Here is a 2524-nt window from a genome sequence, read left to right on the forward strand (position 1 = left end):
AAATCCCAAAAATATCAATTTCTAGGTTTTCTACCAAAAGCTCAAATTCTACAAATTTCCATATTTAAACCCATGTATAAACCATGTATTTAACTTGTAATAGGTGAGAATCACTTACCTTGTGTTGTTTGATGAAAATCTTCCCTTGAAGCTCTCCAAAAATCACCCAAACCAAGAGAGAAATGAGTGAAATGGGCAAAAATCCCGATTTGAAACAATCTGCCCAGGCCCGTCCTTCTTCACGATCGCAGGAATACCTTCGCGATCGCGAAGGCTAAAAATTCTCCCTCCACATTTTTCCTCTATGCGTTCGCGACCCAATGGACGCATTCGCGCAGCCTTGTGTCCCCTACCCTTCGCGTTCGCGGTCCACGAGCAGCATTTGCGAAAGCTTAACGTCTGGCAGCCCCCAACTCCCCTTCCTCTTCGCGTTCACGTCCTTCAGCTCGCGTTCGCGTAGGCATCACCAGCTTTTGCCCCGCGTTCGCATCTCCTTCATCACATTCGCGATGGCCAAAACCCAGTAACCCCAAAATTCCTCTTTGCGAACGCATAAGAACCTTCGCATTCGCGAAGGAGGAAACCAGAAACCAGCACAACAGTGATAAAACAAGGAGAATCTACCCGAAACCACCCCTAACTCACCCGAGGACCCCGGGACCCTGTCCAATCACACCAACCAGTTCCATAACAGAACATGAACCTGCTCGAGACCTCAAATCACATCAAATAACATCCAAATTACGAATCGACGACCAAATTCCTTCTTTAAACTTTCAAACTTCTAAACTTCGACGAACGCATCCTAATCATATCAAAATATGCGGAATGATGCCAAACTTTATGCACAAGTCACAAATCACGATATGAACCTCTTCTAATGCTCGAAACTCCAAACGGACATCGATAGAATAAAAATACACTTTAAACCAAACTTATGAAATTTTAGAACTTTCAAAATGCCAACTTTCTACAAAAAGCGCCGAAATATTCCCGGACCACTCGATACTCAATCCGAATGCCAAGTCCGAAACCATCATACGAACTTATTGAAACCTTTAAATTCTGATTCCGAGGTCGTTTACTCAAAAGTCAAACCTTAGTCAATTCTTCCAACTTAAAGCTCCCAAATTTAGAATTTTCTTCCCAGATTAGCTCCGGACTTCCCGAAATTCAATTACGACCACACGTACAAGTCATAATACCTGAAGTGAAGCTACTCAAGGCCTTAATCTGTTGAACAACGCACTGGAGCTCAAAATGGCTGGTCGGGTCGTTATATTCTCCCCCACTTAAATATACGTTCATCCTCGAACATGCTAAGAACTACTCTGGAGGTTCCCAAAATCACTATTTAACACCTCGTGCACCTGCCCGTGCTGCCACAATCCAGTTGAGTATATCAGCTTGAGCCAAACTGAAGATTCTCCCTTGTTATTTAGTCAATAAGCCATAGAACCAATTCCAACCTTCGAATTTCTCTACGAAACCTGATTCTAATATTCGAACATCGTATCAATCACTACTCACTGTACCAAAACATCATCATATACCTTTGCTGAATTCACACCATGCGCCGCATAATTCACATGACCATAATAACATCCTCCGACAACAATAGTTGCAATTCCACGAATCTGATGCCCACAACACACCTCATGACACATATATGTCTTGTTCCAACTCTCAAAATACTGCCACGATGGAAGAGATGCTAAAAACTAATAACCACCTGCCGAATCAACAAATCATGGAGTCTCTCCTCCTAACAAGAACCATTACCTTATTCTGAACGAAACAACAACATTTGCTCTTTAATATACCTTATATAAATCTGATTGCACTGATTTAAGGTCCAATAATCTCGTCTCACCTGGTACAAGCTGCTCAGGCAATAAGCCAAATTAAACACTGACAAGAATCTCATATGACACCCACAATACGCCAACAAGCCACAACTCGAATGTGATGTATAAGGAAAACGAACTCTGGAAAAAGAACCACCCAGCCCGCGTAAAGAATAAGACGGTCGAGCAGACACTATGATCCTTCTCCGAGAATGAGAAACAAAATACACAATAATAAATATACAGAACTGTACTCAAAATCTCACTGTTGTGGCATGCAACCCGATCCACACATGATACCGTTACAGCGTGAGCGTGATCCAAACAATGATACTGTTGCGGCGTGCAACCCAACCCAAACAGCATACCCACGGCGGCGCGCCACCCGATCCACACCTGACAATAAATAAGGAAGTACCCATCAAACCATAATACTTATATCTACAAAAAACCCGATTATCAACCACAAGCACACCAAGTGCAAAAATTACAACCCCGGGGAGACGGATAGCGCTATACGCTACAAAGCCCAAGCACAATTAAGGTGCGATAAATAACTTGCATCTCGAGAGCCATCCTGCTCATATAACACCACAAGCTACACGGGACCACAACACATGTGTGAATAATCAAGCCGTCTCAATCTGAAATAGCTCCCGCAGTCCACAACTAAAGGA

Source organism: Nicotiana attenuata, unplaced genomic scaffold, assembly GCF_001879085.1.
Source record: "Nicotiana attenuata strain UT unplaced genomic scaffold, NIATTr2, whole genome shotgun sequence".
Classification (NCBI taxonomy): domain Eukaryota; kingdom Viridiplantae; phylum Streptophyta; class Magnoliopsida; order Solanales; family Solanaceae; genus Nicotiana; species Nicotiana attenuata.